Consider the following 16,711-nt stretch of genomic DNA (forward strand, 5'->3'; position numbering starts at 1 on the left):
AGGAAGGAAAGAAAGAAAGAAAAAGAAAAAGGAAGGAAGGAAGGAAGAGAGAGAAAAAGAAAAAGAAAGAGAAGAAAGAAAGAAAGAGAAAGAAAGAAAGAAAGAAAAAAGAAGGAAGGAAGGAAGAGAGAAAGAAAGAGAAGAAAGAAAGGAAAGAAGAAAGAAAGAAAGAAAAGAAGGAGAAATGAAGGAAAGAAGGAAAGAAAGAAAAAGAAAAAGGAAGGAAGGAAGAGAGAGAAAGAAAGAAAGAGAAGAAAGAAAGAAAAGAAAGAAAGAAAGAAAAAAGAAGGAAGGAAGGAAGGAAGGAAGGAAGAAAAAGAAAGAGAAGAAAGAAGAAAGAAAGAAAGAAGAAAGAAAGAAAGAAAGAAAGAAAGAAAGACAGACTTTCAGTAGTTAGTGGGAAATAATTCTCTATTATTCAAGAGCATATTGTGTCCATGCCCTCTAAGATAAAGGACTCGAAGATTAATTCATTTTTCTTTTCTCTTACCCAAGGGATTCCACTGCATCAATCCTTCCCATACACCAAAGAACATCAACTCTGGCAGCAAAATAACACAAAACTTGAAGGCATTCAGCTGTGGTCTTCTTTTGTCTAGAGAACACAGGCAAGCCATGTAGAGAAGCATTTCCCTGAAATTTGAAAAATGTTAACCACAAATGTATTTGTGAAATGCAGGACTTGCACATACTCCTCTTTCCCACTTCTAAAATGTTCTAAGGTACTGACTGTCCACCATTGATCTCTGCCATTGTATGTCTGTAAATTTACAAATGATGCTGTTGTGACAACATTTCAGTGGCTCTACTCTCAGTTTGGCTGAATTGTTTCAATTGTGATATGCCCTTTGCTCACTTTTTAAGTGGGCCAGTGTGTGGAGGGAAACTTGTTATCCTCTCTCCTATATTTTGATATATTGTAAGTGATAAGGGAAACAAATTCTATAGTTTAGTAGACTAGATGTCATTTCAACCCAACTGTCATATTTCACTGGTTTGAAAGCTGCCACCATCTGAAAAGAACCTTTATTTTCTGGTTGGGCCATCTCTTCAAATGCTAGAAGAGCAAGTCAGTGTGGTGTGCTGGGGACCGCTCTTCCTCTCAACCTCATCACACAGTGGGAGTAAGTCTTCATCCTGAAGTCACACTTGTTTCCTCCAGAATGGTGCCAATTGGCTGAGATATTGTTCCCTAAGATACTTATCATTTGGAAGCCTACAGAGAAATGACTAGATGTAGATGGAATAGATGCAAAATTATAATTTTTTTGCAGAATAAAGCCATGCATTTGCTCTTCTCTCAAATATGAACTGGTAGTAATGAAAGACCATAAGTTGACAAAGGTTTTTTAATTGGTTTTGGAGAGATGCATCACATTTCTAAAGGTAACAATATCATTAATGATGGTCAAATCATTTCCCTTTGTTTTTGCAATGTATTTTTGTGTTTCATTCAAATAAAAGCTACCTGATTAGAGGATTACTCACTTTTGAAATAAAAATAAAGTCATTTTATTAAGGTCTGTGTGAGGAGAGTGTAGAAAAGCATTCCAATGCCCCTGACCCAATGGTGTATTTCAAGCCTAAGAATTACCTCAGGTGTTTTTATGTTTGTTAAATTCATTGTTTCTCTTTCCATCTGGCACAAAACAGAGTTTGCTGTGTATGTGCGGAGTCATCACACATAGAACTGAGAGTATTGTTGGGATTTAGTAAATGTGCAAACAGGCAAATCCAATAGGTAAGCTTCTGTTGACTCAGTGCGGCCTGTTTCTTTTTCTTTTTAAGATGTTATTTATTTATTTAGTTAGTTAGTTAGTTAGTTAGTTATTTGAGACACAGAGAGAGAGAGAGAGTAGGGGGAGGGGTAGAGGGAGAGAAAGAGAATCTCAAGCAGACTCCATGCTGAGTGGGGATCCCAACTCCGGGCTTGATCTCACAAGCCTGAGATCATAACCTGAGGCGAAATCAAGAGTCAGATACTTGACTGAGTCACCCAGGCGCCCCAGGGTGTCCTGTTTCTTAACACAAACATTTGGTTGTGACCTCCTTGCCATTAATCAGCTTGTAAATAACCACATTATTATAAGAGAAGAAAGTTTTCTTCCTGTAGCTCTCTAGTCATATGTCTATCTATTCTCTCATTTTTCCATGACATTGAAAAAAAGACAATGTAAATGAGAGGCACAGCTTAAGCTTATACTTTGCTTGATTATTCTATTTTTTTTTAATGAGTGTATGTATAAGTATTAACTCTTTACTTTGGCATGACCATTCATAATCATTTTTAAAGGAGTTATAGTCGCTTTGAACTAGTAAAATATTTGGGATTTTTAGAAAATATTTGATTTTAGATTAAAAGTAAAAATTACTCAGAGGTCATTGAATGATAATAAATATGAATGATCAAACCTGACACAAAACAACCTTGACAGATTAATAGCCATGAAAGAAACTGTAAAATTATGCAAATTACCCTAAAGAAAGAGCTTGTATCCAGAAAGTTTTATGGATTCCATGCCATATAAATTATTCTAGTTACTAAAACAATAATAATGTATATAGAATATACATTTATATTATATGTATATTACATATATAATCTCACTTAGTAATATACACACAACATTTAAAATTAATACTACCAAATCAAATAAAGAATGTTGTAAATTACAGTCACACATGCCGAATAGAATTTTCCATGTGAAATCTAGAAATTACATGCGCACTCTGTGTGTGTATATATATATGTCTGTATTAATAAAAAAGTTGGGGGGCGCCTGGGTGGCTCAGATGGTTAAGCGTCTGCCTTCAGCTCAGGTCATGATCCCAGGGTCCTGGGGTCGAGCCCCACATCGGGCTCCTGGCTCAGCGAGGAGCCTGCTTCTTCCTCTCCCTCTGCCTCTCTCTCTGCTCATGCTTTCTCTCTCTCTCTCTCTCTGTATCTCTGTGTCTCAAATGAATAAATTAAAAAAAAAAGATTTAAAAAAATAATAAAAAATAAAAAAGTTGGGGAAACAAAAACAAAAAAGATAATATGAGTATCAATGGCTTTAATACAATTAATAGAAGTTTGGAAAACAGGACTAAATAATAACCATTGTATATAATAAGATGTTATAATTACATACGGGTTTCAAGACAAAAAAACTCATCCACTTTCTGTTAAACACCAAGGAAAAATCTCCTAATTAACAATTCTAGATTGGTGTAAGAGGATTTTATTCAGAGTTTGACTAATGGTTTTGTTAAAATATGCTATATGAAGATCACCTGTTCTATCACCTTCTGCTTTGTATCTGGGAGAAAAGACCAGTTTTCAAATGATAACAGATACCAGTGGAAAAATAAAATCTTGATTTGTCTCTAGGATAATCATAGAACTTTTTTGGGTTTGAATTTTTCTCCCTTTTTGAGTTGGGCAATGACTTTCTTAAGAGATTTCAATATTACTTTTCTTTTGGAAAAAAAAGTATTAGGTTCATGATGATATTGGTCTACCATAACAATCATCCTCTGATCGCACCTGAGTTGGGTGATCAAAATTAAGTAGTACATCAAATAGGTGAAATACATTCAGTGAAGTTGATTATTTTATTCCATAAAAGTATTAGTTGCTCAGAGATGTGGATGTCATGTATTTTCTCATAAAGGAACATAGTGAGTAGGAGAGGGGAGAGGAGGGATTTTTGAGATCAAGGATGGGGAGTGGGAAATCTCTAATGTTAAAACTTGAATGAGAAAAATATTTATTTCAGATGAAAAATTTAGAAACTGTACATGCCACTCACATTGAATTGTGAGCCTCACAGCCAATGCCAAGTTTTGCTAACCTGCAAGAAAAGGGGAAAATGTACACATCAGGAGGAAAACTTATTATGACTCATTCTTGATTTGAGGGGGAGTGAGGGATTAATGAAAAGGGAGTTTTTTAAAATCACTTCTCTGTTTATATTCTTGGGCCTTGGCATGCTCCATCAAAAAAATCCCCAAGTGAACTTCTTAGTATAATTTTCTTCAAAAAAAGATTGTTTCAGAACTTTACAACCAAACATCAAGCATAACTATCAGACTGCATAGTGACAAGCAGGTCAGAATCTGCTCTTTCTTGACTAAACCTAGGTTATTCCCAAAGTAAGTTGGTAGAATAACTGTGAAATTCATTAAAAACCTTCTGTGGTTGCATGTTTCTTCCCAGGGCTTGGACAGTAGAACCTACGTCCCAGTGTCAGCTCTGGGAAGTGATGGGGTGCCCAAGGGGTTGTTCTGTTGGGATGGAGTCTGAGAGATCTGTATTCCAAACTAATTCCACTAAAAGAGCTCTAGCCATGGTTCTTTCTTAGAGCAGTCTATCAGTTTGGTTCCTTTAACGATAGTAGTTATTTGTTCTGCTAGTATTACATCCCTGGCATGGTGCTAAGTGCTTCATTTTTTTTCTTTTATTATGTTATGTTAATCACCATACATTACATCATTAGTTTTTGATATAGTGTTCCATGATTCATTGTTTGCATATAACACCAGTGCTCCAATCAATAAGTGCCCTCTTTAATACCCATCACCAGGCTAACCCATCCCCCCACCCCCCTCCCCTCTAGAACCCTCAGTTTGTTTCTCAGAGTCCATAGTCTCTCATGGTTCGTCTCCCCCTCCATTCCCCCCCCCTTCATTTTTCCCTTCCTACTATCTTCTTTTTTTTAACGTATATTACTTGTTTCAGAGGTACAGGTCTGTGATTCAACAGTCTTACACAATTCACAGCACTCACCATAGCACATACCCTCCCCAATGTCTATCACCCAGCCACCCCATCCCTCCCACCCCCCACCACTCCAGCAACCCTCAGTTTGTTTCCTGAGATTAAGAATTCCTCATATCAGTGAGATCATATGATACATGTCTTTCTCTGATTGACTTATTTCACTCAGCATAATATCCTCCAGTTCCATCCACGTCATTGCAAATGGCAAGATTTCATTCCTTTTGATGGCTGCATAATATTCCATTGTATATATATACCACTTCTTCTTTATCCATTCATCTGTCGATGGACATCTTGGCTCTTTCCATAGTTTGGCTATTGTGGACATTGCTGCTATAAACATCGGGTGCATGTACCCCTTCAGGTCACTACATTTGTATACTTGGGGTAAATGCCCAGTAGTGCAATTGCTGGGTCATATGGTAGCTCTACTTTCAGCTTTTTGAGGAACCTCCATACTGTTTTCCAGAGTGGCTGCACCAGCTGCATTCCCACCAACAGCGTAGGAGGGTTCCCCTTTCTCCACATCCTCACCAACATCTGTCATTTCCTGACTTGTTAATTTTAGCTATTCTGACTGGTGTGAGGTGATATCTCATTGAGGTTTTGATTTGGATTTCCCTGATGCTGAGTGATGTTCAGCACTTTTTCATGTGTCTGTTGGTCATTTGGATGTCTTCTTTGGAAAAATGTCTGTTCATGTCTTCTGCCCATTTCTTGATTGGATTATTTGTTCTTTGGGTGTTGAGTTTGGTAAGTTCTTTATAGATTTTGGATACTAGCCCTTTATCTGATATGTCATTTGCAAATATCTTCTCCCATTCTGTTGGTTGTCTTTTGGTTTTGTTGACTGTTTCCTTTGCTGTGCAAAAGCTTTTTATCTTGATGAAGGCCCAATAGTTCATTTTTGCCCTTGCTTCCCTTGCCTTTGGCGATGTTTCTAGGAAGAAGTTGCTGCGGCTGAGGTCGAAGAGGTTGCTGCCTGTGTTCTCCTTTAGGATTTTGATGGACTCCTATCTCACATTTAGGTCTTTCAACATAAGTGCTTTATTTTTAATGACAACTGGGTGCTTTGGAGAAGTAGCTATGGAGAGGTGGGCCTAAAGGTAGAAGACCTACTTCTGGATACCAGCCCTTCCACCAACTGCTCCATGGCTCAAAGCAATTCCAAACTTCCCTGAGAATCAGGATCCCATCTGTCAACTTTATACATCCACACTTCCTTCAAGGGCTATGATGTAGATGACAAATCTCTTCATACATATGAAAGTGCTGTATAAACTGTAAAGTGCTATCCCAATGTCAGCTGTGACTTTGATTCAAGTTAATTCAGCAAGTGAATGCTGGAATGGAAGCTACCATCCTGACTATCCATGGCTATTTTTGTGGAGAAGAATGCTGGTGAAATTTTTCTCAAGTTGAAAAAGCATTCCAGAACCTTCATTTATAAATAAGTTCCAGTAAAATGATAACTAAAAATATATATATATTTTTGCACATCCAAATGCACATGTTTTTCTCTATTAATAATGAAGGAAATAGTAGTTTCATCAGGGGCTTTCACTGAAGCCCATGTGTGACTCCAACCCCCATCCATTCTCCTCAGATCTGATATGAGGCCAGCCTGTTTCACAGCTGATGGTATTGGGAAATTATCAGGAAAGAGAGAGAGGACATAATGCGGAATTTACCCTTTGGTAATTTTTTAAACTAGATGGCCAATGGTACTTCTAAGGGCCATCACTTGACCCTACCAACCCTGCCACAATTTCTCAGTGAAGGCTAGATCACAGTAAAAGTTGAATATGATTAACCCATGGGTACAAAGTATATTCCTTCTCCTCCCCTTTTCTTACTGATGCCTACAGACCTATTTATCATTTAAAAAAAAATAGAGATACAGAGACTTGAATTATGATGAGGTGATGGCCAAGGTAGTGGGTTTCTTTATAGGTTTCTTTTCTCATTTATTATGTGAGAAAATTCAGGAATTATATCACTAAGCTTACTAAATTATGTAATTTGAAGCCTTATTAATATTTGTAAATGTGATTTTATTTAAATTTGAATGATTCATCTGTTTGTTTTTTAAACAACAAATACATTTTTTTTCATAATTCCACAATTCAAGATTCAGGAGATTCAGAGATCTGGCTTAGAATGTCTCATGAGGTTGCTGAGATAATGCCATACAGGGCTGTGTCATCTGAAGGCTTGACTGGGGCTGGAGGATCCACTTCCAAGACAGTTGAACTCATATGGCTGTTGCAAGAAGCTGCAGTTCCTCACACATGGGTCTTTCCATAAGGCTGTTTGAGTGTCCTCATGCCATGACAGCTGGGTGAGTGCCTGAGGGAGAGCATGAAGAAGGAATACACAGGATCTTTTATGTACTAGTCTTGTGAGTCACATCAGCACTTCCACCACTTTCCATTCATTTGAAGCATGTCACTAAGTCCAGCCCACACTAAAGGGGGAGCTTATTAGTCTTCACCTTCTCAGGAGAGGACTGTTAAGGATGTGTGGTGACATTTTTAAACTACTTCATCAGCCTTACCTCTTTTTTTTTACAGTACACACCCAATCCATCAGGGAGACCTATTGGCTGTATCTTTGTAAAAAATCCAGAATTCTGGGGCACCTGGGTGGCTCAGTCAGTTAAGCGTCTGCCTTCGGCTCAGGTCATGATCCCAGGGTCCTGGGAACGAGTCCTGCATCGGGCTCCCTGCCCTGCGGGGGGCCTGCTTCTCCCTCTCCATCTGCCTGCTTCTTTGCCTACTTGTGCTCTCTATCTCTCTGTCAAATAAATAAATAAAATCTTAAAAAAAAAATCCAGAATTCAACCCTCTGCTACTAACTCAAATGCTACTCCCGTTTAAGTCACTGTAATTTCTTGCTTTGCCTTCCCTGCCCCCCAGCCTTCAGGCTATTTTCAGCATAGCAGTCAGATGGATCCTGTTAAAATACAAGTCATATCACAACCCATCTCCCACAGAGTGGAAGCCCTGGCCCTCACAATGATTGGTGAGCTGTGGTCCTCCTCCATCTTTGAACACAGCTCCCACTCCCCTCCCCCCATCCCCTGAGCCCAGCTGAGCTGGGTGACCAAAATTAAGTAGTACATTAAATAGTCACACATGCCCATGAAGCAAAGTTGATTATCTTATTCTACAAAATTATTGGCTATTCAGTAACATGGACATCATTCATCCTTCCAGCAAGTAGGAAAAGGAAGAGGAGGGATTCTTGAGGTCTAAGATGGGAAGTAGAAAAATCCTTAAATTTAAAACTTATGGGAAAAAAATATTGATTTCATAAAAAAGTAGTAGCACACAGCTTTGAGTGACTGAATGAAGAATTGAATTATTCTAGTTGAAGAGGGGTGTGTGTGTGTGTGTACATGTGTGAGACAGAAAGAAAAGAGGAAGAATAGAAGAAATATATAGATGGTATATTTAAATCAAGACTTGGGGGCTCCTTCTAATTGAAATGAAACAGGAAGGGAACCCACTTAAAGAGTTTTTCTGTCCTTTTATTTTTCATTTCCATATTACACAATGCTTCTACCTCTGCACCAGAGGTGCTTCAGATCTACATGCTGACATAGTTTGCTTGGTCTTGGGGAGCATGCAGATGGCTTTGCCTTGTTCTGCCAAACTATAGCCAAGGTTTATAAGCACATGGGGACAACTGCTCTGAATCTTTCTCTCACCAACCTCCTGCCCCCCCAACAGCAGTCCTTGATGTCAGCCTACCAACTCTCTTATTTTATTCAAGGCAGTTGATATTACCTCATCCAGGACATTAAGAAGCAAGCATGTGTTTATTTTCTAATGGAAACAAGAGGGAGGGGCACCTGGGTGGCTCAGTCGGTTAAGTGTCTGCCTTCAGCTCAGTTCATGATCCCAGGGTCCTGGGATCAAGGCCTGCATCAGGCTCCCTGCTCGGTGGGAAGCCTGCTCCTCCCTCTCCTTCTGCCCCTGCTTCTGTTCCCTCTCGCAGTGTCTCTGTCAATAAATAAATAAAATCTTAAAAAAAAAAAAGGAAAGAAACAAGAGGGAGCTCACAGAAATTCTACAGACACTATTGATTCTTCACTCACTGCATGCATGAATCTATCTTCTGGGGAGACTGAAGTACCTGGCCTGGGAATAATAGTCACATTTATGTCCCATAAGAAGAAAAAATTGTCATAGGTATTGTCAAAGAACCCCAAAGCAAATTAAAGAGGATTTTTCCTAGGACCTCCTATCTCAAGATGACAGTTTCAAAATGAATGATTCTAGTTTTGAGAATGGAAATGACAGAGAAAGAGAAAGGAGTCACACCACACCACAGTAGGATTGTCTGGAAAAGTCAGAAGATGGGGAGACTGGAGGTGGACTGCAAAGGGAGACATGGGAGTTGCAAAAATGGGAAGAAAGGGAAGACACCCAGAGGAAGCATTGTCTTCAGGGCCACTAGTGGACTCTAGGCAGCATTTACTCTTTCATGTTCCTACTGTAAATGTACAGAATAGACATCTTTCAAAGGCATTGTGCCAAGTGACAGCCTCTTTGCTTTGGGAACATTGGGTAGGAAGCCCTGTGTTCTGGTTTCACAGGGATATGGGATTGTGAGGATTATGCTTTGAGTGGTGAGCCCACAAGGAGGCAGGAGTGAATGTCCTTGAAGAGGGGAGCCCTCCAACCTCAGGGCTGCACAGGTCCCTGGGCATGAGGCCAGCAGCCAGTGTCATCTAGGAAACAGATCCGCTCACCTCTTTGGCAATATGCCCTCAGCCGAAAGCTGATGACATCTGGGATGTTGTGCTCTTTTCCTCTGTTTCATGGGATCACAGGACCTTTGAGTTTATTCCTTCAGTAAATGTACATGATAGGGGACTTCCTCAGATGTGGTTAGTAACCACCTCCCATCAAGAAGAAGAAGCCCTTCTTCAAAACACCAAGATTCAAAAATATTTAGATTCAAATGTTGAAGGTATATGTTGTAGGGAAAGATACACGAAATGATCTGACATAGATTTTTGCTCAAGACCAAATTAATGCCCTCCAGAAAATTTACCCTTTAAACTACAGTTTAGTCAGCAAAGTTATTTATAGTCTACGGGGTTAGATTGAGCCCCACATCGGGCTCCCTGCTGTTTCTCACTCTCCCTCTGCCTGTCGCTCCCCCTGCTTGTGCTCTCTATCTCTGTCAAATAAATAAATAAAATCTTTTTTTTTACTATTATAAAAGTTTATTTAACAAAAAAGTTCAGAATGAGAATGCACATGACCTGATTTTTATATTATAGTGAAACAGGTACTATGGAGGGGACATGTGGAAGCAGTTGATTTCTTCTGATGAACACACCCATTGTTTATACTCGCTCCAAGGCTTCTAACATGATGATACTATTTCCTAGTATTACCACCATTCCAATATTGTTCTGTGCCCACTAGTTGCCATCTCCACACATTCACCTATCACAAGATTCATAAACGGATCGAACCCCCGCAATATTCCTTGGACATGTCTGCCACCATTTAATTTCAATGACAATTTCTTGTCCATAAAGTTTTTCAACTCGGGAGGGTGAGCTTTGCTCATGGTGTCTACTCGGTGAGCTCAAAGATGCCTCCAATAAATAAAATCTTTTTAAAAAATCAAAATGTAAATAGGCACATTAAAAGTTCCAAAGATTTGAATACACTCCATATACTACGCAATCAGATACTGGCCACTGGAGATTTCAAAAGGGCAGTCTTGTGTTGGGCTCTTAAGTTCAAGGCCGTATTTAGAAAATCAGTTTAGATCCAAGGATATTTGCATATTAGAGACTTTAGGTGCATCTACTAAGTCTGTAGTGCTGATGAGAATAGGCATTAGGAATTCCCAAATACTAGTTCTCAATATCCAAGATGCTTCAACTTCTAAGAAGCCTTAGGATTCCGGTCAAGGAACCCAGAGCAGAATAAAGTCTTTTACCTAATGGGGTAGACAGAGAATCTTGGAACTGGATGTTGAAATGTGCTGTGGGCTCATCAGGCCCTGCTTTACTAACAGAACCAGATACAGTGGGCTCACCAGAAGCCTGTCTTTGCAGACTAAAAGTTGCTCACTCTTTTAAGGAGAGAGGGACAGCCAACCCACCTCCTTTCCCACCCCTGTTCTCCCTAAGGGCCTTACACAGGATGCTATTCCTGGGGGAGGTGGGGGACCTTGTTTGTGGAAATTAGAAGCCCTGCTGAAGCATATGGCTGCAAAAACCTGCTAAGCGAAAATGTTCAAAGAGGCTTTCTCTGAGCACTGCTAACCCAAATTAGTAGGAAAAAGAGTAAATGACTTACAGTTAGAACCTGACCAAATTTCCTTTGCACAAGACATATTTGTCCTTCCTTTTTCCTCTCAAGTATCTAACATTATGAGGAATTCTATCAGTATCAGGGACAGCGTGTCCCCACAGGGGGACATTCAGGATTCAGTCACACACAAAGATTGCAACTGAGCTTTCAAGGACTCAGGGAAAGAGCCCTGTTATTTGTGTAGGCTACAATGCCTCGTGACTTAATTTCAGGCTTTGCTGTTTTATGGTAGTTAAAAACTAATAGCTAAAGATGTTGCCAAGAAAATTAAGGGATGTAAAATTCATTTAATTCACTTAAGAATCCTAGGATTAAAAACTTCAAAATTGTGGCTTCTACAATAGATCCTGAAGGTACTTTCTGGCATGAAACTAGACATCACAATTCACTTATAAAAGTAATTTCAGCCTCATCTTCCTAGTGCACAAAATAATAATGAATTTTGTACTCAGAGAATATTGAAACTCATGACACAACAAATTTTTTTAAAAAAGCAAATGTTCATTGTTTCCTCCAACTGCTATTTTTCCTATTGTATTTTTAATTCAATTTTTTTTTTATTTCGAGAAAATGGTAGATCGACAGTTCTAAGAAATAAAAGAGAAAGGTAGATCCTTGTACTCTTTACCCAGTTCTCCCCAGTGGATCACCTTGTAAAATTTGAGTACAATATCACAACCAGGGTTGATACAATTGATACAATCAAGAATGTTTCCACTGACAAGGACCCTCATGTTGCGCATGTATAGCCACACTCACTTTTTTCCACTCCCATCCCCTAATTTAAACCTGGCATCCACGAATCTTTTTCTCTTTTTAAGAATATGATATAAATGGGAATTTTGGTGATTAGATTTTGGTCATGAAGTGTAGTTATGGGGAGATGCATCCAAGTGGCTCGTGTATCAATAGTTTGTTCTTTTTCATTGCTGAGTAGTATTCCATACCATGGATGTACCTCACAGTTTGTTTACCAAATCACTTGTTTCATTCCTAATCATGGTATATTGTGTCTTATGTCTTTTTTCTCTTCGTCAGTCTGGATAGCAGTTTGTCAACTTTATCAATTTTTAAAAAAAAAAAAAAACCACAAAAACTTTGTTTCATTGATTTTCCCCATTGTTTCTGTTTTCAATTTCATTGATTTCTTCTCTATTTTTTCCTTCCTTCTGCTTGCTTTGGGTTCATTTTGCTCTTGTTTTACTAGATTCTTGAGATGGGACATAAATTATTGATATGAGACTCTTTTTCTATCCTCATGTGAGGATTTTTAGTGCTATAAATTTCCCACTTGGTGCTGCTTTAGCTGTGCCCCACAGATTTTGAAATATTATAGTTCATTTTCAATCAGTTATATATACATATATAAGTGTAATATATATATAATATATATTTATCAAAAAGTATTTTATTTTATTTAAAAATTTTTTATTTGAGTATAGGTGACACACAATGTTACATTCGTTTCAGGTGTACAACATAGTGATTTGACAAGTCTATATGTTACGCTGTGCTCACCACAGATGTAGCTACCCTCTGTCACCATACATTTTGTGTAGTGTATACACTGTACACTATTACAATACCTCTGACTATATTCCCTGTGATGAACCTTTCATCCCTGTGACTTATTCATTCCATAACTGGAAGCCTGTACCTACCACTCCCCTTCACCCATTTTGCCCATCCCCCTACCTCCTCCCCTCTGGCAACCATCAGTTTGTTCTCTGTATTTATAGATCTGATTCTGCTTTTTGCCTGTTCGTTTGTTTTGTTTTTTAGATTCCACATATGAGTTACATATGAGTTCTATAAATTTTTTAATTTTCCTTGAAATTTCTTCGTTGACCCATAGATTATTTACCATGGTGTTACTTAGTTTCTATGTGTTTGGAGATTTTCTTATCTTTCTGTTGACACTTCTAGTCAATTCCATTGTGGTTAGAAAACATACTCATTAGTGTTACCAAATGTCATTTTTTTCCGTTGTATTTTAAAATCCAAATGGTTTAACATAAGCTCTTTTATAAGAAGAAGGAACAAATGTGAAATTATAAATGTTAATTTGTAATATTTTTCAATAGTTCTTGTAAGATAAAATTACTAGAAGTTTTCTTTTTTTGGACATGACAAACTGGCTACATTCTGGGAAAGAAAATGTAAAACAAATCATAAATTTCATCCTCATATGTGCTTAAATTATGAAAAATGCTTTATATGTTATTAAAACAATATGTTTTGCTTATTAATAATTATAATGTTTCAGTAAAGCAGATTTTTTTTACTTTTATCTTAAAAATAAACTGGAAAAACTTCATCCATTTTTTAAGAGAATATCATACTTTAAGCTGTTTTCCTAAAGATATCTTTATGTACTAAATGTGCACAATTTTTGTTTGTTTGTTTCTTGTATAGATGGGCATTTACAGTGTTGCATGAGAAATCTGAACTCAGGGTATTGATTTGATTCATTCTGTCATAATCAACTTGATATGGCGAATCTGGACTAATAGTTGGGAAATAAAATACTCAGGGAAAAATATCAATTCATTCTTGATTTGTTTATATCTGAATTTAAGCTATCCATTACAGTTATCATCATATTAACTTCTTGAAAGTCCCATCAACATCTAAGCTTGATTTCTAGAATCATTAACTCCTTGGAAGGAACAAAACCTTCCAAAGTCAGGACACTGGGTCACAGGAATGTGAACATTTGGACTGACATAGAATCTTCAAAGCCTTCTATCAATTTTCCTCACTGCATCTTCAGTTTCATTTCTTACTATTCACCATTGTCACCAATCAATTTCACAACACTGATCAATGGTCCCCTGCCTCATGATTTGCTCATTTCTGCTAGCTTGTTTCCTATTTTAGAATTCCCTTCCAGGCCTTCTTTACCATCTTCATAAAGATTTAATTTAAAATTCATCTTCTCTAAGAACCTCTTGAACAGCAAAACTCATCCCCTGCTGTGCCATCTTAGCAGTAAATTTCAAACTAATTATTCTTGTGTTGGTCAATGCATGTTTTTCCTTCATGCCATCATCACTTCAAGACAACCATGTTCCCACCCCACCTCCCGACACACACTAATTTCTCCACCTTGGCTCAAGAGTGTGATCTTCCCCAGACTAGTTGGATGATATGGGGTGGGGGATACTGGGAAGAGCCTTGGACACAAATGAGCATCTGTCCAGCTAGAACACTGATGGGCAACATCTGGGTGATTAGTAATCCTCAATGGATGGCATCAAGATGGGCAATTCGCTGCTGACACTTCACCCCTACAAATTCCTGGCCTGGCTTATGTTTGCTCCCTTGCTTTCTCTGTTTCCAGGCCTGTTCAATCTGTTTACCTGTAACTCAGGGTTTGGAAAATTTATTCTTCTAGTATTTCTTAACATTCTTCTGTCACTGGACTACCTGCTTTGGTGGCTTAACTGCTGCATTTTTGCAGCCTTCGTTTCTGGTTCTCTCCTAATGTCATCAGGGAAAGATGAAGCCCTCAGGCTACCAGTGAGGAAACTGACATAAAACCACTTGAAAATGTTACCCAACCACATTTCCATAATTAACCTCATTCAATCCAGTATCCCTTTACTCCTTAAGAAGTCAACAGAAGATTATTAAATTAATAGATCTATCTCATTTTGTTTCTGTTCATTGTTCTCTCTTCATGCCTAATGAACAAAAATTACTTGAGATAATTCATGATAAAAATATATCTACAAAGTATATGTATCTCATTTATGTGTAAATACGTATATTACTACTACCAAAGCTAAATGTAAGACACCATGGTAGCAATATAAAAAAAAAAATGGAGAAGTGATTCTGGCATGAATTCTCTCCTTTCTCTCCTTTCAAGCTCTACATAGGAGGGTGGAGGAGATAAATTTCTGTGACAGAAGGTAGTAATAAATGACATGAGAAAGGCACAGAAAAGGTATTACGAGAATTCAGAGAAAGAGGAGATCTTTTCCAGCTGAGGGCTTTGAGGGAAACTTCTTGGAGGAGATGGGTTTTGAGGCTCATATGTGAGGTTTGATAGCACTGAGAACTTTAGAGACAAGGACAGGTATTCCACAGTGAAAAAATATATTTATCCATTCTTTCCATACATTGTAATTGAGCACCTACTATGTGCTGGTAGCATTGACAAACACCAAAGTGTGATAACAAAGTGATTCTTGCATCAAACTGTAAGTAATTCAGTCTAGCTGAAGCAGTGGGTTATGTGAAGGAGTGGTGGGAAATAAGGGGTAAAAGCTGTGCAAGTGTAAAATAGGATCATTCAGGTAAGAATAGGTACTTACTGATTTGAAGTGTATATTTGTTTGACACTCACTGGATTTCAGGCTTCTTGTTAGAATTTTCTAAGCTTATTGCCAAAAAAAAAAAAAGATAATTAAAATGCTCAATAGAGTATAAATAGTTATTATCTGCCTACTCCTGATAGCTTATAAATGGGTAGATTTATTGGTCATATGTATTCACTTTATGTTCAAGTGGTTTTAGTTAATGTTTTATTCCATTTTTATTATTTCATACTCCATAAATCTATTAAGACTGATTGAAGGGGCGCCTGGGTGGCTCAGTCGTTAAGTGTCTGCCTTCGGCTCAGGTCATGGTCCCAGGGTCCTGGGATCGAGCCCCACATTGGGCTCCCTGCTCTGCGGGAAGCCTGCTTCTGCCTCTCCCACTCCCCCTGCTTGTGTTCCCTCTCTCGCTGTGTCTCTGTCAAATAAATAAAATCTTTAAAAAAAAAAAAAGACTGATTGAAGAGCATTAAATGAAGATTATATTTCATAGGCTATCAGTTTGCCTGATGTAACAGAGAAATTCAAAATAATGGTGACATAGGTAAGATAGAAGTTGATTTCTCTCTCATACAAAAGGAAGACAAATGGCCCAAGGCTGGTATGGGGCTGGACAATCATCAGGGACCCCGGCTCCTTACATCTTCTAGCTATTGACATTCTTGTCACACATCCTCCACCTCATGTTGAAGACAACTTCTCTGTCTACCACTAACGTAACAGGATTCCAGCCAGCACAAAGGGGAAGAGAGAAAGGTGGTGCAGATCCTTTCCCTTTAAGGGAATGAACCAGATATGGCACATATCACTTCCATTTTCATTCTGCTGTTTAGAAGTTGGTCATATAGTCACCCTTAGCTGCTGTTGCTAGGGAAACTGCAAAATGGAGTCTTTGGCTGAATGTCCATATGACCAGCTAAACTGTGGCACCCTATTATTAAAAGTTGGGCCGGAGCTAATGATTTCTATCATAATTATCTGTTAAAATTATAAGCAAGTTGTTTCATTGATGGAGGCCTTTTGCTCCTTTATCTATCTGCCTAATTGGGCCACTACTTTTTTTTTTCCTTATGAAGAAAACAGATGCAGATACCACACAGAAATTCATCATTGGAATATCCAATTCCAGGAAAAATTTAGAGAGTTAATGAACAATAATGGACCACTCATGCATACATAAACCATCATAGTTGAGCTCCTGTTGAGATCAGAAGATGGAAGTAACAGTTTTAGATATAAAGAAATTGCTTAAGACCAGACAGGATCAAAGGGGACCT

At 38.2% G+C, this 16,711-nt stretch overlaps 1 protein-coding gene and 1 pseudogene across 1 annotated transcript in view; one reads left to right on the forward strand and one right to left on the reverse strand.

Annotated features, from left to right (window-relative positions):
- Positions 1 to 16,711, forward strand: part of XKR4 (XK related 4) — a 413,701-nt gene that overhangs the window by 172,456 nt on the left and 224,534 nt on the right. The window lies entirely within an intron of this gene.
- Positions 10,070 to 10,354, reverse strand: LOC110578714 (annotated as a pseudogene).

This window comes from Neomonachus schauinslandi, chromosome 4 (genome assembly GCF_002201575.2).
Source record: "Neomonachus schauinslandi chromosome 4, ASM220157v2, whole genome shotgun sequence".
Taxonomy (NCBI): domain Eukaryota; kingdom Metazoa; phylum Chordata; class Mammalia; order Carnivora; family Phocidae; genus Neomonachus; species Neomonachus schauinslandi.